The sequence below is a fragment of the Mauremys mutica genome, chromosome 4, assembly GCF_020497125.1.
Source record: "Mauremys mutica isolate MM-2020 ecotype Southern chromosome 4, ASM2049712v1, whole genome shotgun sequence".
Classification (NCBI taxonomy): Eukaryota; Metazoa; Chordata; order Testudines; family Geoemydidae; genus Mauremys; species Mauremys mutica.
In genome coordinates, this window is record NC_059075.1 from 137,483,902 (window position 1) to 137,502,386 (window position 18,485).

Sequence of the window (18,485 nt, forward strand, 5' to 3'; positions counted from 1 at the left end):
ATTTCTTCGCCCATGCTGGTGTAGCTGGCTCATTCTGACTCTCTTTGCTCTTCAAGACCACCATTGCCAGTTGACATCTAACCTACGCCATCCCTTCCCAGCCCCAGATGGCTGATGTCATAGCGTTCTTTGCATCCTGGATGCCCTAAGAGTAACAATGACCATTGTTTTTCTGTTTCATGCCTTTCTCTTCCTCGTTAGACTGGAGATGGGATTTGGCTTGCTTCCAGACTACTCGCCTAGGGCAATGGGCTGGGCAGTGAGATGGAGAACACACTAGAGAGGGAGCCACGGGGAAGGATTGCAGTGACCTGATTTTGTTGGCCATGCTGCAATAACATAATGTTCCTGCCTGTGTGCCAGAGCAGATGGGTGATGCTGTGGCACATTGGCCCTGATTCAACAAAGCATGTAAGCATGTGCTTAACGGGACTTAAGTACGTGCTTAAAGTTAAGCAGGTGCTTAAATCCTTTGCTGAATGTGGGATTGACTTTTGAATCAGGGGCTTTTATTTAGCAGGCATCCCTTGTGAATAGCAACAGATGAACCTCCAGGCAGGGTTTGGCTTGGAGAAGTGCCTCAATGGCTGACTGAATGCCTGAGCCTGAACCCACAGGAATCACTGGGAGTTTTGACAAGGACATTAATGGATGCAGGGTTAGGTCTCTTGTTATTGTTCAAACTGATCGAGCCTCTTGATTTTGCAGTGCTGACCTGGATATCGCCTGAGAACAGCTTTCCCCATGAAATTCCCAGGCCTCTGGTCAGCTTGGAAAACCCTTAAAAATGGCCTTTGTGATGGTTGTATTTGGGAAATTCCACTGCCAGAACTGAGGAGAGTGGAAAGGCCTGGACATCGGAGGTGGGAGAAAGCTGGTGTTCTGTTAGGTTTGCAAAACCTGGTCAGCTGGATGCCAAGTAGTGAGGGCCCCATCCTGCAGGGTGTCTAGCACCCTCAGCTCCCAGGAAACTCAGTGAAATGGAAGGACTCAGGAAGCACTCAGCAGTGGCCTTGCTGCTGAACTTAGCAATGCTAAGCAGGCACGGCAGGGCTGAACTGGGCCATGCTAAGCAGTTGCTGACGTTCTGGTCATCCAGGGTGGGGCTGAGTTGCTTGCTGTGTTTCAGGTGGACATAACTCAGATCACGTACACCAAGTTCAATGATCTCCCAAGCACTCCTTGGGAAAACAAGTCTCATATTTCCTAACGATATTTTGAAGGGAACAGAGAGAGAGAGAAGTAGGGGAAACAGGGCAGGCAGCCTTTAGCTACCTGTCAGCAACCCCATCAAGCATACCTTACAACAGGACTCCCAATTTTTTCATAGCGTGGACCGCAACTTAAAAGAGATTGCTTTGTGGACAACCATCCTGCCATTCATGGTCTCCTGGACACCTGCCCTCTGTCTGAGCACTGGATAATAATCCTATGCCAACTACAGCCATTGTTTCCATACAAAAGTGATTTTAGGGAAATCTTCAGTGCATTTGTAGCTTCTCTTAGTGCATCTTAGGAGAAGGAGCCAATGCCCCATGGTCAGACATCTCTCTACAGACCACAGTTTGGGAATGTTCTTTGTTTGTTAGCCCTAGGGTACAATGTCTCTGGCTGTGGGAGTCAGGGAGCTACTGGATTAGCTAAACTATCGGTTCACTTGGTGAAAAGGAATGGTATGTGCCAACCCAATGGAGAAAGGGATCCCGTGAACTGGAGCAGAACCCACCTCCCCCGACTCCCCGCCATGGAAATCCTCCACAGCCGTTAAGATGAATCATCCTTCCAAACCCTACAGCTCTGACTTTCAACTGCTTTGTGCCTGTGCAAGGCACTTACATCTGTACAAAGAGCTCCAGTTCGGTATTGTTTTAGGCCCCCTTTGCCCAGGCATAAATAATGGCATGAGGTCAAGGCAATGGAGAACTGGGCTCCCTGACTCATGCCGCGGCAGTGGTGAGTCTGTGGTTCACAGATTCCCGTAAATGTTGCTTTGAGGGGCCTCCTAGAGTTGTGAGTTGTATCTTCTTGTCTCTTAAAGCATACGCTCCTATAGCTGGCTAAAGCAAGGAGCTGCTGAGCCCAGCACAGAGACCATCAATTTAAAAGATCCCAGCCAGATCTAAGAGCAGAGCAAGATGGAGGCATGGATGAAATATGACAGCACATCAGGGAGCTGAGTAGTGGGGAAAATGCTTTAAGCTAGCTAGGCAAAGGCCATGCCCAGAGGCAATTTCAGGTGGACTGAGGATTCCACTTCAGGCCCTTCTCATCCTTTGTGTGAGTGAACTGACAAACTGGAGGAGACCTTTACCTGTCCGCCTCCAGCCCAGACTTTGTTAGCAAGCTCTTTTAATCTCTGGCAACCCCACTGGCAAATCCCCCGCTAGGTTTCTATGCTTGCCTTGAAAGGGATTCTGGGTCCATGCACTGACAATCAGAGCACCTGGACCTGGCAACAGGTTTGGGAGTTTGCAAAGAGCCCAGTGAAGCAAAGGATTTATAGGGTCACTCCAGGAGTCTTTCATCTCCTGTGATGACTGATCTGACAGCACTTAACTCATCTCAGACAGAGTCAAGGGCATTTTCTTAGACCAAAAGATCGGACTTACTTTAATTATGGTCCCCTATGACAGGTCATGCCTTCCAGAGTCTGGGAAATTGATCACTGCAACGATGAGAGAATGCTATAATAAAGCATGTGATTTACTGTCAGCCTAACAAACAAACAAACCATCTTGTGAACAGAGCCTTTTTAGCCCTTAGCTGATAGAGAGATAGGACCTGACCCAGCACTAATTGAGGTTGATGGATGTTTTGTTACTGACCTCAGTGGGAATTGGACCAGGCCCCACCCTTTAAATATCTTTCATACAAACTGTCCTGGGAAACTCTTTATAGAGTTGAAAGATGAAAAAGGGGGGTTGTATGCAGATCCAAAGACCTCTGAGCTTTGGGGTGTCCAAAATCCAATTCCAGGCCTAGACCTGAATTTTGAAAGTGGTCCTTATATTTATAGTGGGCTGAACTATAACCCCAGATCAACATCCTCTAACCTTTATTGTAGAGGGATGGTGCTGAATTCTGAGGAAGGGCCTCATCCAAAAAGTTCAGCTGAATTCTAGGGCCATAAATTGAGGATACACAGATATGGTACCCTACTCTAGTGTCTAAGCTTAACATCTGGCACAGGTATGGCTGGATCAGATGCAGGAAACCAGAATCCAGACAGGTCTTTTTATTTATAGAGGAGATTAAGCCTTGAAGGGCCCAAGAGAAGCCTGTCTTGGATGTCTGGCAGCCAGGAAGGGAACTTTATTAACTCTATGTCTCTATGCAGTTCTCCTTGCACTGTTCAGATCTTGCCTCCCTCCCAATGCGTTCAGACTGGCTTATGGCTGTACTGTGCAACTGAACAGCCAGAATCCCCTTGGGTCAGGATACCTCCCTGGCCAGCCACTCTCCCTCTCCGTTAGACTTTCAGATAGATTGGTGCAGTGGTTGCAAGGCCATCAGGCAGGGACTGCATCTACATCTCTGTGTGGCACCTAGTACACATTCTAAATTAATACTTAATACTTAGCTTTTTCTTATTTATGTCTGAGCAGCATCCTGCATAAGACACACAAATAAAGACATCCCCAAACCTAGAGGTACTGGGTGTGATCTTTCTCCCATTTGTACCAGGGTAATTCAAGAGTGGTTCCATTAAAGTCAATGGAGTAGCATCCCTGTCCAAAGGAAGATTGGTGAGAGGAAGGATGGTCCAGTGGTTAGGGCACTAGCCTGATATCTGGACACAATTCCCTGTCCCACCACAGACTTCCTGTTGGGCAAGTCACATAGTCTCTCTGGATCTCCATTCACCACCCATAAAACAGGGCTAACAGCACTGCGCTACCTCACAGGGTGTTGTGAGGATAAATACATTAGAGATTGTGAGATGTCCAGATAACAGGGATGGAGGCCATATAAATACCATAGATAGAATCAGACCCACTGCACTCTGAAGTCAATAATGAACCAGCATGTTCATTCATTACTCTGCATAGGGCCAGAGTCACAACTTACAAATGGCCAGCAAGGAATTCCCCTGGTGTACAAGAACTTCCCTCTGGCTAAAGCTGGTGGAGATGGCTTCTGTACTAGCTGCCATGTGGGGTATGTAGAAGACTCTGCCCACTGAGGACTCTCCACCAGTGGCATAGTTACATCAGCTCCACAGCTGCTCTGACTCTTGCCAGGGGCCTAACCAGATATTCTGGTACCTACATAAGAGAGATGTCCTCAGCTGAGCTGTTTGGAGAACCTTGCCCTGTGGGCTGGAATCTCTTCTGTGAATGAGCATCAGGGAGTCAGAATCTTGTATTAAACCAGCTCCCTGCTCAGGGCGTGCACAGTGGTCCCTGGGCAACAGTATGGGAACCTCTGCTATGTGGGGAAAGAGCGTGTTAGTGTTGTGCCTGCGTGCGCGCACACACACGCACACACACAATCAGGCCATAGGAGCTCATCATTCTCATGGGAAACTATTTGGATTCTAATGGATGCTCTCTGGGCAATTACTCTCAGTACTTGATGGCCTGCTATTGACCCGCCTGCCCTAAAGTTTAATCTCACAGTTTAGCCATGCGGAACTGACAGAGAGCACTGCAGCCAAGCTTTAGTTCAAGGAAGGGAGAGGGGGCCTCATGCTTTTGGAGAAAATGCACCTATTCTATTCTGTTCTATTCAGGTTCTTATACTGTCTGCCTCACTGTAGAATCTGAATGCCTTCGAAAGTGGTATCTGAGAGGAAGGATGGTGCAGTGGTTAGAGCACTTGGCTAGGACTAGGTGACCTGGGTTCAACTTCCTGCTCTGTCATGTACTTTCTGAGTGACCTCTCTGTGCCTCAGTCCCCCATCTGTAAAATGGGGCTAATCTAGCCCGAATGTACCTCACAGGGGTGTTATGAGGATAAATGCATTATGAGGTGCTCAGATGCTTTGGTGACAGGGGCTGTATAAGTACCTCAGACAGCTAGATCGCAGCAATGTGTTGAGTAACCTGACTATTGATATCTGGAGTAATTCTTACCAGACTAGTAATACGGGGAGGCCTCAGCCAAAGCAGAAAACAAATGGTGGGATGAATTAAACTCTTTTGCAACTCAAAAAAGTTTTCATGTCATTTTTGGGTTCACCCATCCCTAATAGCAAGCCAGGTGTGCTCTACTCCAGCTCTGCATGTGTGTGTGTATGGGGAGGGGGGGCGGTTGCTTGCACAGCATCTGCCCACGTTATGTCCGGTTGAATTAGTACTTATCAGTCTCTCGCTTCCCTGAGCAATGAAGCTCTTGAATTCATCCAAGAGCTTAACCCCCTAAGTGCCAAAACCAGAGCAAAGGAAAGAGTCTGGCAGCCAGATACATAAGCCAGGATCCCAGGTGCTTTGTTTATTACGATTATTAATAGTACAGTTGCACTGACAGGCTCCAATGGCGCTCAGGGCCAGATCGTGCTGGGGTAATCCTATCATGGGTTGTCATTTCAGAGGGGCAGGTTTTAGACAGATATCTTGTTATGTGACTGGCTAACATGATGACTTCAAGAAGGGCATTATCCCACCTCCCTGTAGCATGCACTCTGTAATATACTGCATAACTGCCCGGGTTAGTGATGTAGTATGTTCCTCTTCTTCCAAATCAGTTTCAGATCAGCAGGAATTGGCCAGAGCTGGTAGTAGGATACCAGAACTGAGGACCCAGTGGTTCAGTCAAATCCTGTATGACAGTGTTGTGCATTGTTCCCACATGCAACTTTCCAGGGATGTTCTGCAATTAATGGTGGACACCGGGAATCAGAGAAGAATCCAGCAATATACAGTAGCACTGGGGAAAACCGCCTCTTACCCCTAAATATTTGGCTCAAAGGAGGTCAGATGCCATGCGGCTTCCTCCCCAGCTGCCAGAGAACTACTGATCAGCGCCATTGGCTTTGTGGTGACCTTGTCCACAGAGTGGGTTCTGAACGCAGCCGGGTGAGCAAACTTCACGGAGACAACAGGACCCAAATGAACTGCATAGAACTGTGGTATTCCAGGGCTTGTGCACATTTGTGCAGCATGATTATGACTGGATCCCTAAAGCAGCACCCCAGCTATGTATAGCGAAGAGCAGGATAGGCTGCTAGACTGGGACTTGGGAGAACTGGTTCAAGTCCCTGCTTTGCCACAGATGCCCTGTGTGACCTTGAGCAAATCACTTAGTCTCTCTATGCCTTAGCTTCCCACCTGTTCAATGGGGATAATAGTACCTCTTATGGCACAGGGATGTTATGAGGATAAATGTATTAAAGATTATGAAATGCCCAGATACTATGGCGAGGGGAGCCATATAAGTCCTATGATAAGAATAAGTCTTGTAGTAAAATTGCCCTACTCTGAATTGTCATGTATTTGAGTTCTAGCCCCAGGTAAGTTCCCCCAGGGCTTTGCATTGTTGCGACTGGGAGGTTTGGATCACAAACTTGCCAGCTTGGGGATGGGAATTTCTCTGCAATGCCACTCGAGAGACCTGCATTTGAATTCCAGCCTTACTCTTCATGCTGGAAGCATGCTTAGATACTGGGAGAGATGCCCAGGAATCTCCTTCCTGTAGAGGCAGCGATGGGAGGAATGTTGACACATATTTGCATGGTTCCATGTAAATTTTTGGGTTGGGGGAAGAAGGGTTTCATATGGACAGCAGAAGAACATCTAAATAGGGTGACCAGATGTCCCAATTTTATAGGGACAGTCCTGATTTTTGGGTCTTTTTATTATATAGGCTCCAATTACCCCCCATCCCCTGTCCCGATTTTTCACACTTGCTATCTGATCACCCTACATCTAAATGGTGACATTTCATTGGAGGCTCCTGAGTGTGGAAGCACGTGTGCCCCTGGCCCCTGATGCAGCCCACAGCCAGGACATCAAACGTGCCTGGAAGAGAGAAGAGTTGGCCCATGATTGGACCGGAACCTGTACCGGAAGCCTCTCTGACTGCCCCCTCATTCTGGAACATATTGTTACTGCACATTGAGCCAGCTAGCTGCAGCCAATGACTAATGCATGTCATTTTCAAGATGCTGTCTCCGCACAGACAAGTACTTCCTGATCGAGGTTTTAATTGTGTGTGATTTTAGCTGAGATGGCGCTAAGTTATTTTCTCTGCCGCTTCAGAGATTCTTTTGCTTTTACCACAGAAGACATCACCTGGAACGTATTTTCCAAGAACACAGGGTTAAAAGATTATCTCACTGGAGATGCAGCTCATAAAAATCCAAGGCAGATCTTTCTTCAATGACCTTTTACATGTCTCTGCTTCTACAGAACCTCACATCCCTGCTTTTTCTCCTCTAAGCCACCAAGATTGGCTCTGGGAAGAATGTAGCCACTACAGTCTTATGAGACAGCTGTGGCTACTGAGAAAATGTGATCTAGGGGGTCGAGCACATGAGTGCTGATCCCAGCAAGATACTTAAATTTCCTGTGCCTCCATTTCCCCCTCTTTAAAATGGGGATGATACTGCTCAACTTACCTTGCAGGGCTTAATGCCTGAAATTCACCCCTGTGCAGAGGGCCCTTACAAGTCCTATGAACCACAGAGGCCCTATTTTGAACCCCAACTCACAAAGCAAAACACAGTCAAAACCACTTCACTGCTCTTGGTTTTGCAAAGAAACCATGAAACCGTGATTTTCAAACACAGAAGTGAAAGGAGAGCACACTAAGGACCAAAATCCTGAGAGCCTCACTAAGGCAAACGCCTAGTAACTTCTGTGGGAACTTGTCTGAGTAAAGAACAGGTGAAAGCAGGTTAGAAACCTCAGGGCTTGGCCCTAATTCATTGTACTACTAAGCTCCCAAGATAGAGTATGTTTATCCCAGATTTGAAGGCCAGAAGGGACCATTCTGAAAATCCAGGCTGAGTTCCTGCATAGCGCAGGCCTGAGAATTCCACCCAGTGATTCCAGCCTCGAACCCAGTAACTTGGCAATAAAGACAGGGTAAGAGTGAGAGACTCCACTCCGCAGTGCCAGGGGAAACTCCTGAGTGGACAATCATATATGTCTGATGGAACTCTTTGGGAACTGCAGCTTGAATTGCCTGCAGGTTATTGTGGCTTAGAAATCGAGAGCAGCATATTTTCCAAGCATCGGTTATAGGTAGGGCCCTACCAAATTCACGGCCATGAGAAACGTGTCATGGACCATGGAATCTGGTCTCCCACTATGAAATCTGGTCTTTTGTATGCTTTTACCTTATACTATACAGATTTCACAGGGGAGACAAGTGTTTCTCAAACTGGGGATCCTGACCCAAAAGGGAGTAGCAGGGGGGTCGCAAGGTTATTTTAGGGGGGCCACAGTATCGCCACCCTTACTTCTATGTTGCCTTCAGTGGAGGCAGGAGAGCTGCAGCTGGTGGCCAGGCGCTCAGCTCTGAAGGTGGTGCCTTGCCAGCAGCAGGGCAGAAGTAAGGGTGGCAATACCATATCATGCCATCCTTACTTCTGTGCTGCTGCCTTCAGAGCTGGGTGGCCGGAGAATGGCAGTTGCTGACTGAGGGCCCAGCTCTGCAAGCAGCAGCGCAGAAGTAAAGGTGACAATACCATTACATGCCTTTCTTACATCTGCGCTGCTGCTGGCAGCAACTCCGCCTTCAGAGCTGGGCAGCCGCCTCTCTCTGAAGGCAGCGCTACCGCCAGCAGCAGCGCAGAAGTAAGGGTAGCAGTACCACACAGGACCCCTACAATGACAACACAGTGAAATTACAGGTTTAAATAGCTGAAATCATGAAATGTAGGGTTTTTAAAATCCCATGACCATGAAATTGACCAAAATGGACTGTGAATTTGGTAGGGCCATAGTTAAAAGAGGCCGGAGTCTTTTCCTTCATGAAAGCTACTACACCGGGAGATTTGCTTTTGATCTGTGCTGTCTTCAAGTCAGTAACTGCTACTGAGGCTAAACCAGAGAAGAGAAGTTCCGGGTTATAATAACACTACAGCCCAGATTTTTAGAAGAGACCAGTTCCAGGGTAGGCACTGTAGCAGGGTATCTGGCTTCTTTGACCCCTGCCACTGCCTCCATTTACTCCAAGCTCAAAAGCTTTCCCAGTTCTTAATGAGGGCACCCCCTTCCCTTATAGCCTTCTCTCCATGCTCTCAGTCCTTTGCAACTCTTCTCCACCAGCTGGTTCCTATTCCCTGCAGGTCCCAGAGCCAAAGCTTATCTCTCAGCAAGCCTCTGTCCCTTGCAAGTCCATGTGCCACCTAGAAGCGCCAGAGAATTGCTAACTGCCCTCCTCCCAGCAGGTTTTCTCCCCCAAACTCTCTCTGACTGAACTCAAGCTGTCCTCATATGCCCCAACAGACCTGGTTTTTGGTCACCTGGTCACATCACATGACCTTTGGTGTCATTCCCTTCACCTAGGAAGGTGTGCTAAGCTTGGCACAGGTGAGGTTGTGCCCCAACTCTCTTAAAGGGCCAGGCCACCCTGTGACAGGCAATAAAATAAGTAGCAAAGAATCCTGTGGCACCTTATAGACTAACAGACATTTTGCAGCATGAGCTTTCTGCCCACATATCTACACCAGCAACACCATCACAGGACCTAACCAGATCAGCCACACCATCACCGGTTCATTCACCTGCACATCCACCAATGTAATATATGCCATCATATGCCAGCAATGCCCCTCTGCTATGTACATCAGCCAAACTGGACAGTCTCTAAGGAAAAGGATAAATGGACACAAATCAGACATTAGGAATGGCAATATACAAAAACCTGTAGGAGAACACTTCAACCTCCCTGGCCACACTATAGCAGATCTTAAGGTGGCCATCCTGCAGCAAAAAAACTTTAGGACCAGACTTCAAAGAGAAACTGCTGAGCTCCAGTTCATCTGCAAATTTGACACCATCAGCTCAGGATTAAACAAAGACTGTGAATGGCTTGCCAATTACAGAACCAGTTTCTCCTCCCTTGGTTTTCACACCTCAACTGCTAGAACAGGGCCTCATCCTCCCTGATTGATCTAACCTCGTTATCTCTAGCTTGCTTCTTGCTTGCTTATATATACCTGCCCCTGGAAATTTCCACTACTTGCATCCGAAGAGGTGGGTATTCACCCACGAAAGCTCATGCTGCAAAACGTCTGTTAGTCTATAAGGTGCCACAGGATTCTTTGCTGCTTTTACAGAACCAGTCTAACACGGCTACCCCTCTGATACTTAATAAAATAAGTGGTCAGGTTTTCAGAGCAGCTGCACATCCGTTTCCTTTCCGTTGCCTTTCACCCGGCACAGTCATTACATCAGAGGAGCTGGTAAAGGATTGGGTTGTTTCCCACAATGAGGATATTCATACTTTGTTTTCCTTACTGTTACCAAGCCCCCGGGGAGGAAACTTGCTGGCTAGAACATTTCAAACAGTTTGACATTTTGATTAAAAAAATGTGAAAATAGACTAGCAACATTTCTCACTGAAAATGTGCTCTCTGTTTTTCATCCAGTGGCTGGTTGAAGAGCGTCTTTTCTTTTGCTGCTGGACAAACTGATCTACTCAACCAGCGTACGAGGGATCGTTGGGTTTAGGAGCGACTGTTGTACCCTCTGCGCTTTGATTTCTGATCTATTAGTCCTGGCTTCAAAAAGAGGGATGAAATTAACCAGGTTATCTCGTGGGGCTCTGAGGCACTACAAGATATAAGAAGATTCCAGGATGGTCACTCTGTCTGTGTTTCCCTCTGAAGTCTAGAATGTCTGTTGAATCAGCATGAAGTGATGGAAACAGCTACAAGCATGGCTGAGAGTTCTTTTTGTTTAGAACATTCCTGGATGATTATCTCTGGGATTCACAGTCTGCGAATGCCCAGTTTTAAGTTCTCCACCATTTTGACTTTACAAATTACACCTGTGCAGTGTACAGCTACAGTGTGTCATACCAAGAGTACTAGACCATTGTGAGATCAGAGGTAACTCAACCAATCATCACCCTTACTCTACAGCCAATTTTCAGGGCACAGTTTAGTTCATTGTATGAGTGAGACTGCACAGAGGGTGGATTATTTGGCCCAGCTGCCACACCGGTGTAATCGCAAGGGCTTCCTGCCACTAGTACAAATAATGAATAATAATAACAATGGTGGGGTTTCTTGCATCTTCCTCTGAAGCAGCTGTTGCTGGCCACTGGCAGAAACAGGAGACTGGACAACATGGAGCTCAGGTCTGATCCAGCTTGGCAGTCCTTATGTCCCTATGCAGCAGACCAGCACAACAGCTATCCGGCCTTTAAGCCCTATTTTGAGAGTTAAAAAGGGACTTAAGTGATGCACGAGGCTTCATGCTGCGCAGGAGTGAATTTAACTTGGAGAACAATGTTTATTTATATACTGCCTGATGCAACCTTTCCCCACACTTTTCTCTCCCCCTCACTTATAGCTGGTACTCAGGGAAATCCTGGCTACACTAACACAGACTGGGCAATGAGAGCTAATATTCTAGGAGCTCTAACACCACCTGAAGCATGGTTCATTTTTATTCGGAGACAGCAATCTCTCTATTATTATTTTTTTATTGTTTTAAGGAACTAAACTTGGCTCCATTGGCTACATGCTAGGGGAGAGGAAATAAACTGAAAGGGTTTGGAAAAAGCTATCTGCTGCCCTTTTTCCACCTCAAGGCCCAAGGAGCAATCTCCCTTCGCCTTATGCTTCTCCCCTATGTGGAATAAACTGAATCACTTACCAGCAGTGCCGAGTAAGTTATTGCAGGCCTGTCGCTTGTGCAGGACAGAGTCATAACTCACGCAGGTCCCGGGCGCTCCTGAGTTATAGTGTTTCTTATGCCACTGGCAGAGCTGCTATATGTTACCCCTGGCACCCAGGGTCTCCCAATATGTTTTGTTTTAAGCAGGGATCAATAAGCCTTCCTCCCTTGGCGACGACACTGAGAAATATTGGCTGTGTGAAATACAAACGGGCCAGCTCAGCCCCAATCAGCCTCAGCAAACAGATATTTTAAGGGACTGCTATATGCTCTTCTCCTTCTTCTTTCTTTCCCATGTCTCTCTGCTGGGAAAGTACTTACCTGGCTCACCTACCCCCTCTGCTCACCCACCCCCTCTGCTCACCCAACCCCAATCCATAACTTTCCCTCCGTAGTCAAATCAAATGCTTCCTGGGGCTGGAGTTATAAGTCTAATGAGGGCTTTTGGAAGGCTGTGTGCACTGGGAACGGGGAGCGCTGATTTGGTAGGAGGCAGAATCCACTGGAGGGCAGAGCACCACTTGCGGCTGTGCCCTGAAAGTTACAATGCGCCGGGGAGGCTGGGTTTAAGTGACAGAATGAGAAACCATGCTGCTCATGGAAATGGAGAGGGAGAGATCAGAGCTGTCGGAATGGACCCTTCTTCTTGTGAGAGTCACACAAGGGGCTGTGCCTGGAGCCTCCCAGTCCTCACAGGGGGAGCAAAGCTGTTGTACGAAAACAAGCAAAATTCATACCCCAAACCGAACCAGGGTCCCATTGCACTAGGCACTGCCCATACATATACCATGTGGGTGTAACAGACAATAGGAAGCTGTGGGGGGTAGGGGGGAGGAGGAGTAATTAGGAAACAATATGTCCTCAAATGGTACTTACATGGTATGTCATAGTGCCACCTACGCAATCCGGCTTTAAGCTAGCTGCTGCCTGCTGGCCTGTCTCCCCAGCCCTCCCACGAGGACTCTGCCACACCCAGAGTCTTTTTCCAGGCCCACACTTTTATTCTCCGAACAGAATATCACACCGTTCTTCATTCCACTCTGGGCTACAGCTTTCAGAGGAGCCTTTCTCTTCCTTTGCCTCGCTCTGTCCCTCCTGCCACTCCCTCTGAATCGAGGTCTCACTGGACCCCTTTCCAGATGGGTCTCATCAACTCAGAGCTGGCTGGCCCCAGGCCCCCTGACCCTTAAAGAGGCAGGCCAGCCTGCTAGATCAGTGGTCCCCAACCTTTTTGTGGCCAGTAGCACATTCATGTTTTCAGAAGAGTGTGGCAGGCGCCAACAATTTTTCCAGACTTATTTTGTATTTGTATATTAAATAATATGAAAAACATCATATTTAATATACATAATATATGAATCCATAAGATAAAAAGGGTAATTTTACATGTAAAAGGTATTAATTAAATTATTCGGCAATTACTCTTTCACCTTACCATGTAAATTTGCTCTTTTTTATCTACCTGTAAGAAAAATTAAGGAGTTTTTACAAAATAAATATCATAAACAGTTTTCATCTTATTTATTTTAAAAAAGTTAAACATTGTTGAACTGATGGTCCAGATATATTTATTAGTCTTACTTTAACATAGAATGAAGCCTGCAGCCCCGGAGTTCTCTGTCCCTGGCAGGCGCGGGGCCACGGTTTCTCTCTGGCTTAAGCCGTGGCCCCAGGGAAGCTGGAGAGAAGCCGCAGCCCCGCGCCTGCCAGGGACAGAGAACACCGGCGCCCTCAGCCTGTGGGCCCCGGAGTTCTCTGTCCCAGGCAGGCGCGGGGCTGTGGCATCTCTCCCCTGCTAGGCACTAGGCGGGCACACATAAATACCCCCATGGGCGCCATGGCACCCGCGGGCACCGTGTTGGGGACCACTGTGCTAGATGGTACATAGGATTGGTGGAGGCATACTGCATGATGGTGCGTTTCACCCCGGTGGGCACAGAGGCAAACAAGGCTAGCCATCAGCAGGGCTTCTGGGTTTGGGGGTTATTGATTTCATTTTTCAGAGTTTATTTTTGAGTTTTACATAGATGGCCAGAAATCAGGGGGCTTTCAGCGGCTTCTCTTTGTAATGCTGCCTAGTTTCAAACAGCACAATGTTAGGTGCACTAAAGGTTCCCTAGTGGACACCAGCAAGGTCTAAATGGACCAATTAATACGCAACATGTTATTGCACTTTAAAAAACACATCCCAATCGTGTGCACTACTGCTCCGTGTAGAGAAGTCCTTGATATAAGTAGCAATTTCCTGTGTTTTTCAGATGTTTATTGTGGGGGCAGGAGGTTAATCAGGGAATTTTATCAGGTAAAACCTAAAATCAGAAGCCCAGTATCATGTTCAGTTCTTTGCTTCAAGAATGCTGAAACCAGTCACTTGCTAACATTAGATTTAGACATGATGTGCTCTCAGTGGGTCAAACTGAGCTGTCAGTTAAACATCTTGGATTCAGTGAGGGCCACGCAGCTGTGAGGGAAGGAAGCAGCAGGCCCTGCGAGTGTCTTTCAAGACCATAGGCACTATTAGTGTTTATTGGCTGAACACTGCCTGTGTGCAGCAGACACATGGATTTTACTGGCTAGATGACACAGGCCTAGGGTGACCAGGTGTCCGGTTTTCGACCAGAACACCTGATTGAAAAGGGACCCTGGCGGCTCCAGTCAGCACTGCCAACTGGAACGTTAAAGGTCCAGCTGGCAGTGCTGCGGCGCTAAGGCAGGCTAGTCCCTACCTGTCCTGGTACTGCGCTGTGCCCCAGAAGTGGCCAGCAGGTCCAGCTCCTAGGCAGGGTGGCCACGGGGCTCCGCATGCTGCCCCCGCCCTGAGCTCCGCACTCCCATTGGCCTACTAGCATGGAACCTGCTGGCTGCTTCTGGGGCACATGCAGTGCGGTGCCAGGACAGGCAGGAAGCCTGCCTTATCCCACCCACTGTGCCACTGACCGGGAGCCACCGGAGGTAAGCCCACGCCCCAACTCCGAGCTCCATACCCCAGAGACCCCCCCCAACCTGTAACCCCCTTCCTGCACCCCAAAGCCCTCATCCCCAGTCCCAGCCCAAAGCCTGCCCCTCCAGCCAAAAGCCCTCACACACACACCCCGCACCCCAACCCCCTGCCACAGCCCGGAGCCCCCTCCTACACCCCCACCCAGCTAGGGTGTTCAGTTTTGTGCCATTAGAAAATTGTAGAAGCAGCAAAGAATCCTGTGGCACCTTATAGACTAACAGACTATAAGGTGCCACAGGATTCTTTGCTGCTTCTACAGAACCAGACTAACATGGCTACCCCTCTGATATTAGAAAATTGGCCACCCTAGACAGGCCCTCGTGCAGATATATAGTGCACCAGGAGACCAAGTATCAGAAAGTCCAGACTCCAGATTGCGAAGGGTATATTGATATTCTTGTGCATATAGGTGGATTGAAAGGCATCATAGGAGAAATGTATCTCAAGGAGGGACAGAATGTAATTGGAGGGAGCACATTGCACTGGCAGGAGTCAGTGGTGTTCTGCAGATGCCTGGGCATCCCCAGGCGGAGAAAGGGTGAGCATAAGGTCTAAGCACATAGGAAGAAGAAGTGAGTACATCCATTGGTGCTGGGACTAAGGAGAAAGAGAGACAGGATAAATGAAGCTCTCCTGATACCCAGGGGCACTTTTTAAGTTCTGACTGGGCCAGATCCTCAGCTGTGTAAATCAGTGTAGCTCCATAGAGGTTAAGAGGGCTAGGCCAGTTTACACACCTGGTCCACTTCCAAGTTCTTCTAGGCACTAGGTGAGTTTCAAAGTCGGCTGGCAACGGAGGAAGTTTGCCCTGAACAAGCCCAGGGGGAGATGGATCCCTCTGTTACATGAAGTAAGCAACACAAAGGTGGGGGCATTTTCCCTCTGTCCATCTTCCTTTGTCCAAGGCTGTATGTGTTGCTCAATAAAAAGTAGCCTTTGCTTTATGCACAGAGTTACTCTCAGTCTTAGCACCCTACCTGTGTTGGTAACCCATTGCTTGAGTAAGAAAGATGCTGTATCAAACAGATTAATACGCTGTTACATCATATTAGCCGGAGTAAGCCACCTATTCCTTTGGGACTGTCTCTTTGGAGAAATTTTTTTACCTCTTATCTCAAGGAGTGAAATGAATGGAAAGGGCAAATGCTCAGTGATTTGAGCTTTGGCCCGCTAAACCCAGGGTTTGTGAGTTCAATCCTTGAGGGGGCCATTTAAGGATCTGTGGCAAAAATCTGTCTGGGGATTGGTCCTGCTTTGAGCAGGGGCTTGGACTAGATGACCTCCTGAGGTCCCTTCCAACCCTGATATTCTATGGTATGGAATTTAGATGGAGTCTGCCATGTTGTATTGTCTGGCCTGCAATGCAGGATGCTGGAATTGGGATTTGTGCACAAGGGGAAATTGATCTGCATAGCTGTAGCTATTAGTGACTTCATTCCATAACAGAGTGTCCACATGAGGAAGTTATAGCAGCATGGCTATAGCATAATTATTATGCTGGTCAATTTCACAGGTATACAAGCCCTATAATGTCTGCTAACCCCAATGAGTTTGTCACAGTGAGCAAAATTAAAGAGGTAAACTCTGATCTTTTAAATGGCCCAGGGGACGGACATCCAAAATCTTTGGATACTTGGACCTTGGGAGAAACAAAATTTTTGCTACTATTCAAATTTCAGATAATAGGAGAGGAACCAAAATCTGTTCCTCTCCCATTATCTGATGCTGCAGCTCAGCAGCTGCAGTAAAGAGTCAGGTCAGGTGGGCATGGGGATTGTTCCTCTAGTTACTTTATTTCTCTGCTTTGTGGCTGTTTTACAGCAACCATAAAAGCTGATAATAAATCAGGGCCGATACTATAAAATAGAGGAACAACCACAGTTAGAGGAGACCTAAAAAGATCGAATTCCCTCTGCCAATGCAAGAAGAGTAGTTCGTTTCCCCCTTCCCCTGTCAGTTTTCTTTATAGCCACCCTGAGAGAGAAGTTACAGGAGTGAAGTGAAGCTGATGGAGTCCCTCGTTATATGAACACATGGGCTGTGTGCACACTGAATACTGTGTCTAGTTTTTACAGGAAGAGCTTTGCATTGCAGAAGTTTTATATTACTCTCTCTCTTCCCCCTACACCCTCATATCAAATTTACAGGCAGGTATTTGGTGCAGGGGGAAATAAACTCCTTAAAGAGCATGATGTTTGTGGGTTTTAAAAAACAATTGATTACAATGCCTGATGTATTCAGAGCTCCTTTAAGCTTTAAGACAGTCAGGGTTTTTTTTTACTGCCAGTCAAAAATTCAATTTATAGGCTGCAGTGTCATCCAGTGGTGATCAAACATGTTGCATTCTTTAGTGGATGCTGATCATTAACTCATTTTCTGTATGTGTGTTTTAGTATTAGTTAGGAGCTGGGCCAAAATCCACTGAAGTTCGTGGGAGTCTTTCCATCACGCCCTGGGAAGGTGACATGAATGTACTTAATCAAATAGTAATTTGTGGTTATAAGGGGACTGCTTTCTTGTTATGTGTTCTACACACAAAGAGCACCCACATGCTTTTGCTCTAACTTTTGTTTTAGATCAAGGGCAAGCAACAAGATAAGAAAGAACAAAAGTAAGGTCTCTATCACCTGCTCTACACAAGCCATTTTTTGGAACTCTCCCACCAATGCTCTACTGCTGGTATTAGCAACAGCGCGAGCACAAGGGTTAGACAATATAGCAGTAACCTCCTGTCCCTTGTCCCATCTACAGTATCTATCCCACCATTTTCATCAGCAGGGGAGCTGCACCAACGGCAGTGAAATACTAGGAAATGTTCCCCAAAAGAGCTGATGTAGACACAGCCTATAGGAGAGCATAGTGTGTGTCTCCTCTGTAACATTCTATGCCTGAACTGAATATAAAATGGCAGCTGCTTCCACAAGAGAGCAGCCCTGTAGAAATATAAGGGGAATAACAAGTGAAGAAAGTTAAGATCCTATGAGAGAGCACAGAGAGAGAGTGTGTGTGTGTGTGTGTGTGTGTGTGTGTGTGTGTGTGTGTGTGTGTGTGTGTGTGTGTGTGTGTGTGTGTGTGTGTGTGTGTGTGTGTGTGTGTGTGTGTGTGTCCTCTGTAACAGTCTGCTTGAACTGCAAACAAAATGGCAGCTATCCTCGGCTGACAGCAAGATCCTTCAGAGATTTAAAGATGTCATAGAGAAAGCAACATACGCCTCATCCCATCTTTACTTTGTTTATTTCCCCCATGGCTCTGGATTTATGTAGTCTGTTTCAAGGCACTGGGTGTCCAATACAGCTTCTCCTCACTAGTGAGGAATCTTTGCTTGCAATTCACAGGCACATCCAGAAAATAGCAATGGGCCTAAACTATGAGGTTCAAATCTCACCTAGGTCAGAATCTCATTGAAAGCTTAAAGGGGGAGGAGGGCTCGGATCTGAGACTGCCATTCCAGTGCATCTCTCTCAGGTATCATCGGGTATGTTGCCTATCTCCTGTGTTACCGGGAATGGAATCGGTACCAGGGTGAATAACAGTTCCTTGAATCTCTGTTCCAGCCAGGAAGAAGGAGCTTAGGATGTGCTTTTCTGTGCTTCACCCTCCCTATCCCCTCCTGTATTTTTCCATTTGCTCTGCTGCCATCTTTTTAAATTAAGAGAGATACACAGCAAACCCTCTTCTCATCTTATTCA